General features: G+C 39.4%; 1 non-coding gene across 1 annotated transcript; it reads left to right on the top strand.

Annotated features, from left to right (window-relative positions):
- The first annotated feature begins 13428 nt into the window (after nt 1-13428).
- On the top strand, nt 13429-13537 carry LOC123387727. The gene has a single exon (XR_006602223.1). It is a non-coding gene; the product is annotated as a U6 spliceosomal RNA (small nuclear RNA).
- The last annotated feature ends 5380 nt before the right edge of the window (nt 13538-18917 follow it).

The raw sequence follows: 18917 nt of genomic DNA, 5'->3' as shown, positions 1-18917 counted from the left end.
ACCCTCTTCCAATGTTTCAAGACTCAAACTAACATGTGCATCCTTACCGTAACCCTTACCCTCCCCCCACACACAGCTTCTTCAAGTACTCCCTGGTCCTCACCTCCTACCTAGCTGAGATCTGCTAGGTGATGAAAGAGAAGAATCCCAAGCAACAAAACTAAAAAACAAACAAACAAACAAGACAAAACAACAACAACAAACCTGAAAGGAACACACCGTAATAAAGAGATAACATTGTAAATGGTAACACGCTGGTGTTGGGCATTTTTAGTACTTAGGAGACACCTACAATTGGGCACAATATTTGAGAGGTGTCCCTAACTGCCTCAGAGCACAGAGGAACTGTTACTTTCCCAGATACGAGTACTGTTTGGATTTACGGGACCCATACTGCTGTGGGCAAAGGCTCAGTGTGGATGTCACTGAACTCCACCCCCAGAACTCTAATTCAAACCATTCTCTTATTGTGGAATAACTGTTTTGTCCTTAGTTCAAAAGATGGCTATCCATCCATCAGACCTACAGAAGAAAATTTCCCTGAGCTCCTGAAATCATACTATACAGAGGCCCCTACTTCTCCCCCATGTGAGAAGCCAAACCTGTTCAATAATGTCCCATTGTACGGGACAGTTCTTTTTTTATCCTTCTCTCCCTTGGCCCTTGCAGTAAAGTGTGCCGTCTTATTTATCATGTCACGTTTCAAGGAAGAAATCAGAAATCTATGAGCTTTCAAGGCCTGAGTGATGGGGACAGGAACAAAAAAACACCTCAAATTGGGGCTGGATCGGAGCAAAGTTGACAACAGCTCCTGAGAGGCGATCTGTTTTATTTATTTATCACCTGCCAGGACAGGAAGGAAAAGGGAACCAAATCGCCTGTAGGAGTCAGCAAAGCCTCCATAACATAACCTTATTTAGAGAACATTCAGGAGGAATACATTTCCTAGAAAATGTGTCTAGGAACAGTGTCTGCTTTCAGTAGGATGACCATGTATATTATCATTTAAATAGAGTAACAGGAGCTCCATTAATAATTATCCTAACACAGCAGACATCCATCAGGACCGCCCCAGGCAAATCAAGGTCTATAGCCACCACAGTGATGAAGAGGCTAGGTAGAACTTTAATTTTGCCAGGAGACTGATGGATTGGTTTCCATGTTCTTTGTGTTAGAATATTACAAAACAGAGCTCTTTGGAGCTCAAATAGCTTAATCTTTCCATTTTGCAAATGAAGCTAAAAAAGGGAAAGACATTTTATTAGCAGCTATAGAACTGCAAAATTGCAAAGATCAAAGTCTTTCTGGTATTGTTAGTTCAGCTAAGAGCCTGGGATCCAAGTTTCCCAGTAAGTTCCCACTGAACTTATCTAAATGAAGACCCACACAGAGAGCCAGATCATCTCCTCCATAGGTACTCATGATAGGTACTCATGAAATAACATGTTGACCCTATTTCCCCAAATTTATACAGAACAGACATAACTGGGGTCATAATCCAGATATATCCATCTAACAGTAACCTCTGCTTTGTGTTAGCCAGATATAAATATCAGGGCTCACAGACACATGATTACATGCTTGCCTGTGCATGAAGCAAGGCATATAGATGAACCCCAACTCACAACCTTGAGGGAAGCAAGTATACCAGGACCTATATAGGGAAGACCATAGGCAGGTAAATGAGAGGTTCTCTGGAGGTGAATGTGTTGGGCATAAAGAAGAGCAGTGGAGGGGGGCTGAATATGCACCTCAAGACCACCACTCCAAAGGATTCCGGAAAATCATGGTGCACCATCTTCTGCCTTCCAACCAGCCAGGATCTTTCTTTCTCTGTGGAAATTTAAACTTACTTCGTCTGTGATTTCTTGTTGCCAAATTCTCTTGTGCTCATACCCAATCTATAATAAGCCTCTGCCTGTGCCATTTCCATATCTATGTTTCCATTCTGCTGGAAAGGAATTAGGAAATAAACTTAAAAAACAGGGTATTAAGAGGGAGGGTAGGCCAAAGCGATGCTTTCTGCCAATTCTAGGTCTTCGGTGCTACTTAATCTCTTACCTGCAACCCCTGGTCTGTCCTAAAATTAGCCTCTCTCTTACTTCTGGGTTCCAGGTTTTCTCTCCCCTTCCTCCTAGACTTTGGAAAGAGGGAAGGAGTAAGTAGAAGGAAGTAAGAGTCAAGGAGAGGATAAGGACAGATGCAAGCAGGAAAGAGGAAATAACTGGGAAAAGGAGAGATAGGTGTACAAAGTTTTAAAAAGGAAAAGTCCAAAGTACACATTCCCGAGTTGGATATCCACCCTTAGTAAATTTCTAGAACAAGTGATTTACAGATGGTTTTTTGAATAAAAAGAAAAAGAGACACCCAGAAAATCTTCCCAATTGTACTACAGATGCTACCAACCTTTTCCATCTGCCATTTCAGCAGCACCATAAAGGTTTTTGTCAACTGTGGTATGGTGGAGTAAGCATCATTCTCTAATAAAATCTGAACAGTGATTCTAAGCCAGGCCACTTTGTCACAGGCAAGCATAAAATATACTATAATCTCCTCAGCATCACATAGCAAGCAATGCATTCCTTTAGCCAGTATTATTTATGCTACTTTATACAAATCTACCGGCCCTTTTTTGAACTCCTTGGGCCACTTAGGTTTCAAATTCTGATGATTTTAGAAAGACAATACTGTGCAAACACAACATATTGTTTGATTTGGGGCAAACATACTGATTTTTCAGTCAAGCATACTGATTTTTCTTCAACAAAACATACAGATGTTCACACTGAATGGCATAAAACTATTGTTTCATTCAAGTTCAGATCAGGTTTGGCTGTCAAATGAAGTTCATCAAATCCAAAATTTACAAAAACTTTTGGCTTAGGGAATTTTTTAGAGTTTGGCATCACAGATAGGAGAGACTGTGAAGCTATATTTCTTCTTAATACTCTGAAATGGATAATGAACAAAGGGAGAATACTGTATTATAATTTTTAAGGGAAATTGCCCACTTTTAGGTAACCCTTTCTTTGGTGTTCCTATCACTATTCTTGGTTGATGACAAAAATACATTTAAAATTTCAGGACAATGATTCTTATACTAAGGCTGGTTTATCCTGAGACAGAAGGGAAGTGGGGAACAGTACACACTACACAGTACATACCGGGGCTACTTGGGTAAAGCCCTTGCCTAGCACATAGTAGGCACCATAGAACGGTTAGGTATTGCCATTATTCAGCTCAGAATGATCCTCAGACTGACATCAAAATAGTGACCTTTAGGATCAGTCTTAATTAATTAATTAGTCTTACATATGATACATATGAATTCCCTGGAATTCCTTTGGAATCCATCTGCATTCATCCATTCACTGGAACCCTTTGGGGGAAATGAAGAGCCTGCTGCTCCCAAGAGCATTTTCCCACTGGCTGTTAGAGATTAACAGAGACTCCCCTCCTCCACTTTTCCCTGATGGTCAAAAACAGAGTCCCATTTATGCTCTCACTCATCTATATTCCTTCCCTAACACCAGTCAGAGTTCAGACAACATGGGGGATGACTGCTAAGAAAGAAGGATAAAATCAACATAAAAAGAGAGAGTAGATACAACGGGGTGGAGAAAAGCACAGCCTTTCACAGCCAACCAACAACCAGTGCAATAAAACAAATATGGCGGGACCTCCTTATTCATAGGGAATGCATTCCAAGACCCCCAGTGGATGTCTCAAACTTGGACAGCATAAAACCCTATATATGTTGCATTTTGTTCTTATGCATACATACTTATATTAAAGTTTAATTTATAAATTAGTCAGGGCAAGGAATTAACAATAATAAAAGAGAACAATTATAACAATGTATTGTAATAAAAGTTATGTGACAGGGGTCTAAGTATCTTATGGTGTTACGTTCACCCTTCTTGAGATGATAAAAAGCCCACATGAGGCGAGGAAGTGAGGTGAATTATATAGTCACTGTGACATAGTGATAGGCTACCACTGATGTTCTGACTCTAAGTCACAAAGAGGATAATCTGCTTCTGGACCACAGCTGATCATAACCGAACCATGGAAAGGGAAAACACCAGATAAGTGGGAACCACTGTAACCCCTGCCATTTGAAGAGGGTACTGCTGAGGATCAAAAGGAAGCTGCCAAGAGCCTTTTGACATCTTGTACTTCTAACAAGGTCACTGGCCTTTCAGGGCTCCTTACTTATACAGCGGCAACACCCAGATGCATCTTCTTTCTCCCCTTGGCTCTGACTTTGTCAGAAATGTCTGCCCCACTCACAACACACTCTATAGGATCCAGCATGATGTTGTGACACAGAAAGGAGATTTGGAGCTCAGAGGACCCGCCACTCATGATTGCTAAACCCTAGTCTGTCAAGGAGACATCCAAGACCCTGACTCCACAATGAATAAAATGAATGGTCTCCAGGTGGCCACCATTGCCACTGCCCAGTAATCCAAAGGCACAGCAGGGAAAATATCAGGGAGGACAATACTTGGTGGTTGCCAGTTTGGACTCTTAATTAAAACCAGGGGCTAGGATTCAATCTAGCACTGTGTCATGTACCAGCCTGCTCATGTTCCCCACGTGCCCTGCCACCAACACACACTCACACACCATGTGGCCGCCTTATGAACTATAAACAGAATGTCCTGAACAGAAGGGTCCTGTCAATACCACAGAACTGTATCTAATTCACCATTCCCTATCAAATATCCAAATTTAGAGGTTTTTACCCAAAAAGGGGTAGGGGAAATAGGAAAGTAAGATAACAAGGATTGGTCATTAATTTGAAAATAGTGCCAATAAATCCTTACAAGTCATTATTAACTGGCCAGTCAGAGATTCTACAGATGGCCCTGCCTCTAAAGTTTGACAATTTATGAATACAAGATGCTACTTTTAGACAGGCAGGATAATAAGGACATAATGAGTCACTATGAAATGCAAGCAGAATAGTGTAGGAATCAAAAATACAACCCTCTTAAAGGGAATTTATATACTTTGAGGGACAGCCCAATGGATAGAAAATGGCAAAAAAATGTAACAGAATTCATTCTGCCTCATGAGTAAGTGTTATACAGAACTGAATTTTAACATTTAAGTATCTACCCATCCAATTTCATTGGCAATGTTTCAAAGTCATGTGCTTACTTACCATGTTTAACAGAACCTGCTATACCTATCAACCTTAGCCCTATCTGACCTCTATGGAGTTATAGTCAGGACCACCTTCATGAGTTATGGGGATGGGCAGGGCTCAGCCTCCTCTGTGGGCATATATTCTTTGCCCAGCTCCCCCCACCTGGGTGTGCTTCTCCCAGAAGTGTTCTTCCTCTTCCATTCTGTGTACAATCTCGTGAAATACAAGGTTGAACAGTGGACCTCACAAATGAATATTAAGTTACATGAAACTAGGCCAAAGTCAGGGAGAATATAGGCCTTGGGGGAGGGGTAAGATCTTTAATAAGGAATATCTAAGAACTTAAAGGTCTCCCTTCTGTATTGCCAAAACTTGGTTCTTAGAGAGACCCAAACACAAACTCAAGTTGTGTCTGGACAGGTCAGGGCTAGCACACTTAACATCAATGACCTAAACACACACTGACAGAGCCTGGTTCTGGAGACCAAAATAATGAGTCTAGAGGAAGGAAGTGGACCTGGATGATATGCAGAGCCAGTGGTCATCTATATCAATGACTGTTCAGAGGAACTGTCCACACCATCCACCGCAGACCCCGGTCTCCCTGTCCCTCCCTGAATTTCCCTAACTTCAGGATGTCATCATGATTCAGACTCTAACTTTGCTTCCAGGACTGCTGTGATGAATGACTGCCCCTTCCGTGCCTGTAACATAAATCTTGCCTGTGGCTGTGACAAGTTCTGACATTTGGCCACCTGTCGAGGTCAGGTTCTTCCAGAAGCTGACCCACAGCCAAGGGTTTAAATGGAAGTGATTTATTAAACAAATGTCCTCAGGAGACAGCAGAAAAGGAGTGGAAGGATCAGGGTAAGGAAGAGGAAGAAGTCAAGCTCATCTCCGCTTCAGCCTGATCCCCTGGGTAGCTCTAGAGTATAAATCACACGTCAGAGTTTATCCCACTGTGAGATCAAGGAACTGGGTGTTAGTATTCCCACAGCAGCCAGCCATTGGTCCAGGTTTCAGGATTGGGGTGGTGACATTAATTCCCAGATGTTTCCTGTTCTTCATAGAAGCAAGGTGTTTCCAACACCCAAGGGCAACCCTCTCAAGGTCGTAGGGACCCGCTGCTAGCAGCAACCCAGGAGGTGAAGCTGGGAGGTGGCCTCACAGATCTGCTAAAAGGGAATATACCTGATCTGAGCAGACAGTAAGTGTCCCCTGTATCACTTAAAAGCATCATTTCATGAGCTTTTTTTTTTCAGTATATTCATAGAGCTGTACACATAAAATGAGCCAATTAACGATATATAAATTATGCCTCAGTAAGGGAGAAACAGAGACAGAGGAGAGCAAGTGGAAACAGTGTATGGGCTAGTCTTTAAAGAATGTCACAAAAAATGCAAAATGAAGAAAAATGGATTGTATCTTAAGAGGAAGGTGGGGCTTTTTTTAGATGGAAGAAATTATGTGATTTTGCATGCTATTTTATAGGATACAGTGGAGGGATGCCTGGGTGGCTCAGATTGTTAAGCATCTTCCCTTGGCTCAAGTCGTGATCTCAGGGTACTGGGATTCATCCCCACATCAGGCTTTCTGCTCAGCAGGGAGTCTGCTTCTCCCTTCACCCCTCCCCCTGCCCATGCTTACATACTCTCTTTCTCTGAAATAAATAAAATCTTTTTAAGGTTTAGTTTTGATTTATTTAAATAAATAAAATCTTTTTTAAAGATTTTATTTATTTAAAATATAAATATGGAATGAAGGGCAGAGGGAGAAGCAGGCTTCCTGCCAAGCAGGGAGCCCGATGCAGGACTCGATTCCAGGACCCTGGGACCACAACCTGACCAAAGGCAGACGTTTAACCAACTGAACCACCTGGGCACCCTAAATAAAATCTTTCTAAAAAAATAAATGACATAGTGGAGAAGAAAAAAAATATGATGCAGGAAGGAAAAGGAAGAATTGCTGAGTAATTATTTTAAAATGGCAAATATTTGCTGAGTCCATACAATATGTCAGATGCTAGACTATATATCACATTTTTTTTGATGCATTCCCCAACTGCTTGTTCCCCAGGAAATAGTTTATTGTACATATCCAATTACTAAACAAAAGTAGGATTCAGAGAGGTTACGTACATTACCCAAGGACACACAACAGTAGGTACAAGAGCTAGACTTCCATCTCATCTCTCACTCCAAAGATGTTCTTTGCTTAAGACTCCAGCCCATCTAAATTTGTTACTTACTTGAATCTTCCATACAGTAGGCATATTGTACCATCTAAGGTAGAACAGTACCTAATTATATGAGTAACTGTAACTTTCTTCAGGAAACTGAGTCAGCAAGTGATACCTACATTAGTCCATCACTAAAGTGCATTGGATATGGATATGAAATATTCAGGCTGAAAAACCCTTAGATGCAGCATCCAGAAAGGATGTTGGAATTTTCCACAAAATTTCATGGTATCCACTATTCTACCCAAGAAGCATACCTTTCCACTTTGGACCCTAATGAAGATGTTAGTTTTTCTTCCAAAGGGGCTGAATTTTAAAAACTGACACAGAATATAAAAGACAACTAAATGATGCAGCCCTGGGCAGAACTGGACAGTAGAGTGGAGTCCCACATACAGAGAACACTGTTTCCAGACCCAGTGATAGGCACTTTGCTGAGCATGTTGAAATGACCAAAAGATCACTAAGAATATCACTTGAAAGGACTCCATTATAAATTTTGGCAACTGTAGATTCACGAATTAGAAATTTCTAATTGTGATCTAGAATTTGATACGAAAAGGTAAAATTTCAGCATACCCTATAGGTCACAATAATGGCTCCCCAAAGATGTCTACATCCTGATCCCCAAGACTTCTGAATATGTCTTCTTACATTACAAAACAGGTTTTTGAAGTTGATTCAATTAAGGGTCTTGCCATAGGAAGTTATTCTGGGTTATGTGGGCATGGTTGATGTAATCACAAGGGTCCTTAAAAGAAGGAGACACAAGGGTCAGAGTTCAAGATTGAAAATGCTATGCTGTTAGCTTTGAACATGGAGTCAGGGGCTATCAGTCAAGGAATGACGATGGCTTGTCTACAATGAAAAAGGCAGGGAATGGATTTTCCCCTAGAGCCTGCATAAAGTAATACAACTCTGCCAACACTTGTATTTTTAAACCGAGGAAGACCCATTTGAGATTTCTGACCTCCAGAATTATACAAAAGAAATCTGTGTTATTTCAAAACACCAAATGTGTGGCAATTTGTTACAGCACCAAGGGGAAACCAATATGCTTGGCACAGAACAAAACAGCTGGAGACCTAGAGAAAAATATCAACAGATGTGAAAGGTCAATTTAGATAAAAGACAATTCTGCTGGCCCAAGCTGGAGAGAAATTTAAAATACCAGTACCTAAATGAAGAGAGTTAATGTCTTCACTTGAAGTCCCTTAAATGCAGAGCTTGAGACAAGGACTTGAGTGTTTATGTATGAAGTGATACCAGGGAACAGAAGTGAGAAAGCCTGGAAAAGTGAAAGTGGATAGAAGAGGAAACAAAAATCAAGGTCATTGCTGAAGGACAGGGTAGCCACTGGGACCTCTGAAAACCACATAACATGCTGTTTAGAATTAACCATCCAGAATAAGGAGCCTAGAGCGTTGCCCCATTGGTTCTTATCTCTGACTGGGTGAGGATTAACCCCTCCCATCCAAGAAGGCTGTGAGGCTTTGGAGAATTCCCTAAAATAGAAGGTAAAAAGATATAAAGTGCATGCCAGAGAAACTGACCTTGTGGAGAACTACTGTCCACAGCTGTGGCTAAAATTTGAAATCAGAGGTAAGTCAAGGGTATGTGATGCAGGACATCAGATGAATTTGCTACAGTCAGTGTGCTGTCAACACTGAGTTCTAAGAAATAAGTTAAAAAAAAAATTATAGACCCACCAAAAGACAGAAGGTCAAAGAAATAAACAGGCATAATTAGTTTGTATTAACAAACTAACAATAGGCACATGAAGAAAAAAATGCTAGAGCTATAAGTAATGGAAAAAATGTAAATGAAACAATGAATAAGCTCTTGGCTATCAAACTGATACTTCTATACTTGTGAAGAGTGTAAATTTTATCAACTTCTCTGGGAGTTATTTTTGTCTTATGTATTAAAAGAACTGAAAACATGAATGCTCTTTGAATCATCATTACCAGTTCTAATAATTTAACCTAAGGAAATTAACAACATATTTAATAACTGAAACACCCTAAAATAGAGGATTGCTTAAATAAATCTTGGTGTAAAAATATAATGGGGGTACTAGCCATTATCATGTAATAACTATTTTTAGAAGTAAAAATATACTCGCAACTTACAAAATGAAATATCTACGTTACAAATAGAAGGCACCCATGGAGTGACTCAGTTTTCTCAAAATATTTTATATCTGAAACTATACATTTCTTATTTTTCAGAAGTAGTTTTCTTTGGAATTTATTTTATTCGTCCATATTTTCTACACACAGTAGTTATTTCTTTTGTAATGCAATTCAAATTAGGATTTCTAAAAAGGAATCCCACATTACAGTGTTTGCAGTCTGTTTTAGAAAATGATTCTTAAGGTTACTGGGTAACAAAACCTATAGATAGTAGACCCTTGATATTCACAGAGGATATGCCCCGGGACAACAGAAGATTTGGAAATTTAAAAATAGTCGAGGCATTTAATTTTCCTCTTATAATACTATAATATAATATATATATGAAAAAACTTATAATACTACATAATACTATAAACCTCTTATAATACTATAATATAATATATATATAAAAAAACCCAAATAGTGTTATCAAGGACCTAAGGAAGCCACTTACATTTTTTGTGTGATGTTTATATATATATATATATATAAAGATTTTAAATATTTACTTGAGAGTGAGAGAGCATGAGAAGGGAGAGGGTCAGAGGGAGAAGGAGACTCCCCGCTGAGCACAGAGCCCCATGCAATACTGGATCCCTGAACTCCAGGATCATGACCTGAGCCAAAGGCAGTAGCTTAACCAAGTGAGCCACCCAGGTGCCCGTTTTTGTTTGTTTGTTTTTCTTTCTTTTTTTTTTTTTAATATTTTATTTATTTACTTGAGAGAGTGAGAGAGAGCCGAGAAGGGAAAGGGTTAGAGGGAGATATTTGGGCTTTAAAATTAGTAAAACGCATTTTGAGCACAAAAACCCATACTGCATTAATGCTCTAGGACTCAAAATAAATGTTTATGATCAAGAAACTCAAGCAGTGACAACTGGGAGCATAGACTAGGATGAAATTAGACGTCTGGAGCTCTTTTGTACTACATGGGAAGAAACAGAAAGGAAATGTGGATGGGGGGATGGTCTGCTATGCTTTGTCACTCAACTCAGCGCATAGGACACAACTGTCCTTCCTCTAACTTGATTCAGATCCATGCAGAAAGCCAACTTCTACTGCAATGTTCATTAGGTTCAGTTATTCTCAACAAATATTTGTGCTGTTGGTATTTCGTCCTAAAATAAAGCATCCACCATGTGTGTATTTATCTTCTTTTCCCTTCTGATGCTATGACATCTGGAGCCCTGATTATTATAGAGACTGCTTCCTCCAGGCCTAGCTAACTCCTACTGTAAACACTTGCTCTAGGAATATATTTTTCATATGCAAACTAAATGACCAGAAGCCCACCTTTCCCGCCCATGGAGCTCTTACACTGTAGAACCAATATTCCCCTGCCCTAAACACTCCAGGACCAGGTATCAGGCAATTAGGAACATGCTCTATGCCCTGTGACCTGCTGAAAATACTTATTCAATCCTAAACCAGTTTACCTTGCCTTGCCCCTTCCTTCCCTCGAAGACCAGAAGGAAGGTCCTTGCCCATTCCCCTCTGCTTCCCTCCGCCTCTTGACCCACCCTGGTGCCTCCTCACAAACTGGTAGTCACAGACTGTCTTCTCAGTGGCAGTCCTCTCATCCATGGCCTTACATTTTAAAACAATATAGGGCTGCAGAGAGCACCTGCGGATGGGTCTGGAGCAGACAAGTTCAAGCAAGCAGCAATGCCACCTGTCACATTAACTATTGAATTCCTGTTTGATGTGCTACATATTTCATATGGACTCCTTAACACCTTTTTTTCTTCGATGTTGAGATAGGTTTATTTAAGAGGTCAGTGGTAATATTTAAGAAGAAAGAAGGTCCCCAAAAACCAATGAATGAAAGGTTTTAATGTGTCTGCTACACTGTCAAGGCTAATTGGTTCTGTCTCACCTCTGGTGCATTTGCCTGTTCGGAAATTACTTTTGTGGCTGGTGCTACAGGCTACTACACAGCACAGGAAGCAAGCAGGGCTCATCCAGCTGTCAAAGCCCTAGTCCTACTTCTGCCCCCAGCTGCAGTGGCACCCCACACTGCCTTGCTCCTGCTCTGCCTGCACCACCCCCTCACTGTTGCCCACCGGACGATGCCCAGAATGCCCACAAGAATATTTGGTCAAGTTAAATGGACCTCCAAAATACTGACTTCTTATTCTCTGAAGAAAACTTTATTTTCTGTACCATAAATTCACCCAATTCTAGCCCCAAATAAGAGAGGGAAAGGTGGCTAATTAAATTGTTCTGGTTTTGTGCAAAAGTCTGGGTTCACCCACTTGATTCCACTGTAAATGTATGAAAGCTGGTCATACAGGGAACAGTGGCCTCTTGATAACTGACAGACTTATTAAGTATTCCTGGGACTGAGGATCCTTTGCAGCAATCCTGCTAACAATCTCTGTATTCCTGGGAACCTTCTACATGGGATCAGGGCCTTGAACTGCAACCTCTTCAAACCGTTTCCTTCATCTCTCAGTGGTAACCCAGGGTCCGCTGAACTCTATATTTTTGTGCCTGGGACTGTATGTAAAGATGCTCAAGCTCCCCATGCCTCAGTTTCCTCATATGTCAAATGGGGATAATAACAAAACTTGACTCAGTTTTTGTTTGTTTGGGGGCAGTTTAAAGGAGGTAATACACTTAAACCATTTGAAAATGTGTCTAGGGGGTGCCTGGGTGGCACAATAATTAAGCATCTGACATGGTTTCAGCTCAGGTTCTGATATCCAGGTCATAAGATCAAGCCCCTCATCAGGCTCCGCGCTCAGCGCAAAATCTGCTTAAGATTCTCTCAGCGCCTCCCACTCATGCTTTTCCTCTCTCTCAAATAAATACAATATTTAAAAATAAATTTAAAAAAATTTTTGAATTCAAATTTAAATTAAAAAAAATAAATTTTAAAAAAAGTATCTAGCTTTCAATACATGTGAACTAGTCTTTACTATTCTCTAGCCCCAACCGGTCTTATAAGGCCTAGCTTACTTTGCCTTTACTACATCAACAGTACTCAAGACTTGAGTACATAGTAAAGGTTTGAAAACTCCATTTAAAAGGCAGATTCCCAGGCTCTTGCCCAGAGAGACAGTAAGCCTAGGAATCAGCATTCTCAATGCACACTCCAGGTGTTCTTACAAAGGTGGCCCGTGCTGCAAACAGCAGCTCTGTCCCATCTATGCCATCTCTAATTACCACTTGCACACAGATCAGCCTTGCTATTCTGAATTCCCAGCTGGTGCTTTGTGTCGACTGCCTTATGTTCCATGTTTAAGTTTTATCGTCAAGGAAGATTATAAATTACTGAAAGAGAGGGATTTTATTTTCTTCAGTTTACTATCCTCCAAAGCATAGAAGAGTGCCTTTCTTACACCAACGTAGGATATAAATTAGTTTTGTGATAGATTGATCATTGAATCTTAAAGCCTCAAGTGCACAAACCCAAATCCTCTAACTGAATTCCATTCAAACAAGCAGCAGCAGACTCGACTCTTCAATATGGTCTTGGGACATTACTTCAGTTGCTCTAAAAATAGAGTTATTTAATATGCTCCAATCACATTTTGATTTTTTATGAGAAGGTTGTGAGTTAAATCATGATTTCGATTAGGCTGCAAATGTTTTCCAGAGTAGTTTAAGGTCCCTGTGTAGCATTCTCAAAATAATTTAGGTAAGTTTGAATACTGTGACCCAGAAGTAACAACCTGAACATGATTAGGATAACCAGGTTTTTCTATAACCTAAATGCCATATTCCACGGTAGCATGTTGAATAAATATGAAATCATGGATTCTCGGCAAAGTTAAGAAAAAAGATCTTCACATCCACCCAAACCTATCTGCAAACAGGAATCAGAGCACTACCTTGAGTGGAGCTCAGTGGTGCTCGCTTTGGCAGCACATATACTAAAATTGGAATGATACAGAGAGGATTAGCAAGGCCCCTGTGCAAGGATGAACATAGAGTTCAGTGGTTGCACAGCAGAATCATCTAAGAAGCTTTAAAGAATACTGATGCCCAGATCATGTCCCAGATCAGTGAAATAAAAATCTCTAGAGGTGTGGCTGGAAATATCAGTAGCTATGAAAGCTTCTTTGGTGCCTGCAGCATGCTACAAGGTGGAGGGCCGCTAGGCCCACTTTATGACAATCTATCGAGCTTGGTAAGCATACATACCCAAAGTCCAGCCCCAAAGACAGGCCAAAAGTGGAGATATTCTAAAAGCCCCCCCAGTGATTGGGATTTACAGTTAGCAGTTCAAAACCATCTGAGTCCCCCACTTTAGAGATGAGAATTAGGAACAAAGAGATAGTTTTCAATGTCTCCTGAGTATGAATTGGGATACTATTTTCTGATGATTATTAACACTAGATTCGATATAAATGACCTGTGTTACCCTCTCTTACCAGCAGCCTAGTTTTGGAAAACCAGGGGAAAATTAGGACACTGGAGTATCCCAAGAGGGGAGGAAGAATTTCCAAGGAATGTAATAGGTGAGTAAACCTGACATTAGAAAAACTCCATAGTTTTATTGAAGTTTCACTGAATAAATATAATTAAAGAAATTAGAACTGTACCTGGCATATAAAAAGGACTATTTAAGTATTTGTTTTATGGAATAATATGGGAGGATGTCTCCCCACCCCCACCCTTGTAATATGCTCCCTCTAGGGAAAGTGCAAACAAGGCTGTCCTGCTACATACAGGTAACTAGAACCGTAATCCAAGGGCATGAGTCCAACAGACTACTTCACAGGGACCAAATTCAGCACATTCACTCTTTCTATAAATAAAGTTTTATTGGAACACAGTCACACCTATTTATTTGCATATTGTTTGTGGCTGCTTTTTTTTTTTTTAAATTCTAGTGTAGTTAACAAAAAGTCTATTATTTTAAGGTGTACAATATAGTGATTTGACAATTCTATACATTACTCAGGGCTCACCATGGTAAGTGTGCTCCTTCCCCTTCATCAATATCACCCATCCTTCTACCCCTCTCCCCAGGGGTAAGCATCAGTGTGTTCTCCATAGTTCAAAGTCCATTTTTTGTCTTTTTCTTTGTTCATTTGTTTCTTAAATTCCACACAGGAGTGAAATCATATATTCATCTTTCTATGACTTGTTTCACTTGATATTATACCCTCTAAATCCAACCATGCTGCTGCAAATGTCAAAATATCATTCTTTTTTATCGTTGAGTAATATTCCATTGTATGCATATACCAAGTCTTTTTTTTTTTTTTAAAGATTTTATGTGTTTATTTGACAGACAGAGATCACAAGTAGGCAGAGAGGCAGGCAGAGAGAGAGAGAGGGAAGCAGGCTCCCTCCTGAGCAGAGAGCCCAATGCGGGACTCGATCCCAGGACCCTGAGATCATGACCTGAGCCAAAGGCAGCGGCTTAACCCACTGAGCCACCCAGGCGCCCCTTTTTTTTTTTTAAAGATTTTATTTTATTTATTTGTCAGAGACAGAGGGGGAGAGAGCGAGCGAGCAGAGAGGCAGGAAGAGGCAGAGGGAGAAGCAGTCTCCCTGCTGAGCAAGGAGCCCGATGTGGAATTCGATCCTAGGACCCTGGGATCATGACCTGAGCCGAAGGCAGCCGCTTAACCAACTGAGCCACCCAGGCGTCCCCCAAGTCTTCTTTATCATTCACCAGTTAATGGACATTTGGGTTGCTTCCATGTTTTGGCTATTGTAAATAATGCTTCTATAAACACAGGCGTGCATATATCCTTTTGATTAGTGCTTTTATATCCTCTCTATAAATACCCAGTAGTGGAATTACTGGATAATATAGTAATTCTTAGTTTTTGAAGAAACTCCATACTGTCTTCTATAGTGACTGCACCAATTGGTATTCCCAACAAAAATGTATTAGGGTTCCACTTTCTCCACATTCTCATCAATACTTATTGTTTCTTGTGTTTTGGATTTTAGCCATTCTGACAGGTGTGAGATGATATCTCATTGTGCTTTTGATTTGCATTTCCCTGATGATGAGTAAGGTTAAGCATCTTTTAACATAGTCTGTTGACCATCTGGATATCTTCTTTGGAGAAATGGCTGTTCATGTCTTCTGCCCATTTTTAAATTGGGTTGTTTTTTGGATGTTAAGTTCTTTATATATATATTAGATATTAACCCTTTATCAGACATGTCATTTGCAAATATCTTCTCCTATTCTGTAAATTGTCTTTTAGCTTTCCTGTTTCCTTTGTGGTGCAGAATATTTTTATTCTGATGTGGTCCTAATCATTTATTTTTAATTTCATTTCCCTGGCCTCAGAAGACCTACCTAGAAAGAAATTGTTATGGCCAGTGTCAGCGAAATTAGTTGCTGGGCTCTCGTATAGGACTTTTATGGTTTCAGGTCTCACATTCAAGTTCTTAATCTATTTTAAATTTCTGTGTTTAAGCAAGTGGTCCAGTTTCATTCTTTTGCTGTCCAGTCTTCCCAACACCATTTGAAAATACTTTTTCCCATTGGATATTTTTGCCTCCTTTGTTGAAGATTAATTGACTATATAATCATGGATTTTTCTGGGGGCTATTTTGTTCCATTGATCTCTGGGTCTATTTTTGTGCCAATACCATACTGTTTTGACCACTACAGTTTTGAAGTGTATCTTGAGATCTGGAATTGTGATACCTCCCATTTTGTTTTTCTTTTTCAAGACTGTTTTGGCTATTTGGGGTCTTTCACTGTTCCATACAAATTTTAGGACTTCTTTCTCTTGTTCTGTAAAAATGTTACTGGTATTTTGACAGGGATTGCATTAAATGTATAGATTACTTTGGGAAGATGGATATTTTACCCACATTTTTTCTTCCAACACATGAGCATGGAATAACTTTCCAATTCTTTGTGTCATCTTCAATTTCTTTCATCAGTGTTTTATAGAGTATGAATCTTTCACCTTTTTGGTTAAGTGCATCCCTAGGTATTTTAGTATTTTTTACTCAATTGTAAATGGGATTGTTTTCTTTTTTTTCTTTTCTTTTTTTTTTTGGTACGTTGATTTTTTTAAAGATTTCATTTATTTTAGAGAGTGAAAGAACATGAAGTGGGGAAGAAGAAGAGGGAGAAGCAGACTCCCAGCTGAGCAGGGAGCCCAGCAGAGGGCTCAGTCCAAGTACCCTGAGATCAGAACCTGAGCCAGTCAGATGCTTAACCAACTGAGCCACCCAGTTGCCCCTCTGTATATTGATTTTGTATTCTGTGACCTTACTAAATTCATTTGTCAGTTCTAGTATTTTTTGGTGGAGTCTTCAAAGTTTTTCATGACTGAAAATTTTACTTCTTTATGAATTCATGTGCTTTGTATTTCTTTTTCTTTTCTGATTGCTATGTCTAGGAATTCTAGTATTAGGTTGAATAAAACTGGTAAAAGTGGAAAACCTTGCCTGGTCCCTGACCTTAGGAGAAAAGCTCTCAGTTTTTATACTAATTATAATATCAGCTGTAGATTCTTACATATGGCTTTTATTATATCTAGGTATGTGCCCTTTAAACATACTTTGTTAAGCATTTTTATCATGAACAGATGTTGGACTCTGCCAAATGCTTTTTCTGCATCTACTAAAATGCTCATATGGGTTATATGCTTTCTTTTGTTGATGTGAGGTGCTTATGGCTGATTTTACACAGATGTCTTATGACCTGCAAAGCCTAAAATGTTTACTCACTGTCCTTTTACAAAATTTATGGACCCTGATTTAGGTAATTCTTCTACACTACAAAGATAAGAGCAAAAGTATTTGTACTGAGCCTTGTTTTTCATGCCTTTCCCAGAATTGTTGACCTCATTCTGAGTTTTGCGCTTTTAAGTCAGATATACCCTGCATAAGAACAAATTAAAGTATGCTAACATTAGAGTAAGTTATATTGGCAGAAACCACAGACCCTGACATTTCTTATGAGACTTAAGCAGACATATCCAATGGTTAGGATTCTATGAAGTTGCTAAAAATGATCTCTCTTTAAGGTTAAAATAACATGAGAATATCCTTATGTTTCAATGTTAAATGAGAAAGTCCAATTCAACATTTTATAAAGTATGATCAACTATGTGAAACAAACAAATTCCACATTTTCACAGGAAATCTCTAAGAAAAACACATCAGAATGTGTTGCATTTGAGTGACAGAAACATGACTTTTTTGGTCTATTTTTTATGTAGTAAACTCTCTATAATAAGAGGCATTATTTTTATAATAAAAATAAACTTGATTTTTAAAATATGGAATATGAATTCTGTTTGTTTTGAAGTCTAAGATCAACAATTTCTAGCACTTATGTGTTAGACATGGCACGTGATATTTAAGTGTCTCAAAAACAAAAATGGTGCTACTACTAATGTGTCATACATGTACAACTCTGATGTTTACAAAGCTTTTTTTTCCCAGATACAATATATTACTTGGTTCTAACTACTTCAAATAAATAAATAAATAAATAAAGGACTGCAATTGAAAAAAGTAGGATGCCAATTCAGACCTTGTGGTTAAAGTAGAGTACTCTTGAAAAATTTCTACATTTATCTTATTCATGCTAACTTTTCCTCTCTCGATAGAACTCACATTAAGATACAGAGAGCCCTTGGACTCTCTCATGTCCTTTTTGTTCATATTTCTGTAACAGTGCAAGTTGCCTCAAAACCCCAAAATGTTTTTGCAATGGCTTTCCAACCAGAGTGCAATCTTCTAAAAGCCCCATATTAATAAAAATCACATTTGAGGCAAGGTGGCCATATAGACCTCTCAGGGTCTGACCATCCTGAAGGATTTCCCATCATCCACTGGGGCTTAATGGGCCAATCACACTACAGAGAAGCTGACAAGGATGAACACACAAGTACATAGATATCCTGAGCAGTTGGTAGGCAATCTTGTGTCTTATAAACTAGAACCACCTTTTTAAAAAAGAGGTTTTTAAGACATAAATTTTATTGCTCAAGTCCTCCAGGTTTTCGTTCCAGGTTTCTCTCTCATCTGCCTGCATTATCCCAGCATTGGTTCCCTGTCACCTTTCCAGTCACAATTAATTGTCCCATCCACCATTCACAAGGGCTTTGCTTTCAGCTATTGCTAACTGAATTCCTGCTAAAACATTAGTTGAAAAGAGCTTCCTGGGGCATCTGGGTGACTCAGTGGGTTAAAGCCTCTGCCTTCAGCTCAGATCATGATCCCAGGGTCCTGGGATCAAGCCACACACTGGTTTCTCTGCTCAGCAGGGAGCCTGCTTCCCCCTTTCTCTCTGTCTGCCTCTCTGCCTATTTATGCTGTCAAATAAATAAATAAAATCTTAAAAAAAAAAAAAGCTTCCTGTTTTATCCAAAGAGGATTTGCCTTTTGCTAGAGTATT

The sequence above is a fragment of the Mustela putorius genome, unplaced genomic scaffold, assembly GCF_011764305.1.
Source record: "Mustela putorius furo isolate JIRA1106 unplaced genomic scaffold, ASM1176430v1.1 tig00003858_pilon_pilon_pilon, whole genome shotgun sequence".
NCBI classification, from domain to species: Eukaryota; Metazoa; Chordata; class Mammalia; order Carnivora; family Mustelidae; genus Mustela; species Mustela putorius.
This window is presented reverse-complemented; position numbering and strand designations above follow the sequence as displayed.